The following is a 749-nucleotide window of genomic DNA, read 5'->3' as shown; positions in this document are numbered from 1 at the left end:
GAGAGAGAGAGAGTAACCGATTTCATATTTTGCTAACCCACAAAATATTTCAGATTTTTTTTTTTATAAAGAAAACAGAAATATAGGGGAAACGGAAAGCCCAAGGCTTTTGAATCCAAAAAGATCCGCCCATTTTCGGGTTTGGATCCTCCGATCCGCCTCCGCCGTTGTCACCGTCTCTCGCCGCGAGTCTCAGATCCTTCAAGGCATGACTTTTAATTGAAAAAGCGCGCTTATCGAGGTGAGTAGAGAGTGAGTGGAACTGGTTTGTAATGCCACTTGGATTTGGTGTTTGAAAAAATGTGACGGAATTGTTGAATCTTGTGGTTTGGTAGTGTTTTCGGCTTGAAATGAGGGTTAGATTTTTCGATTTTGAGTGTTGGATTAGTGAAGAACGGATCGGTTTGTGTTATTAGGGATTGTTTGATGCATGTTTAGGTTAGATCAATGTGAAACGAGAGGTTTTTCGGACTGGAAATGTGGTTTTGGTTTCTGATTGATGTGGATTTTGTTGTATTTTTCGGTTTTCGATTTTGAATCTTGGTGTATTTCTGTGAAAGAAAAATTGGATATTCGTTTTGATTCTGTTTTTTTCTGATGGATTTTGATTTAAGTTATCTCGGAATTCCGTGCTAGTTTGATTCAGTGCTGAGAGGGTTTATGTTACCGGCAAGTAAAGCTAAATTAATTACTTTGATGCTAAGTAGCCGCACCTAAACCCTAAAACCCTAAGCCGTTCTCTCTCTCTC

The sequence above is a fragment of the Fragaria vesca genome, linkage group LG6 (genome assembly GCF_000184155.1).
Source record: "Fragaria vesca subsp. vesca linkage group LG6, FraVesHawaii_1.0, whole genome shotgun sequence".
Classification (NCBI taxonomy): Eukaryota; Viridiplantae; Streptophyta; class Magnoliopsida; order Rosales; family Rosaceae; genus Fragaria; species Fragaria vesca.
Note: the sequence above shows the minus strand (reverse complement) of the source record.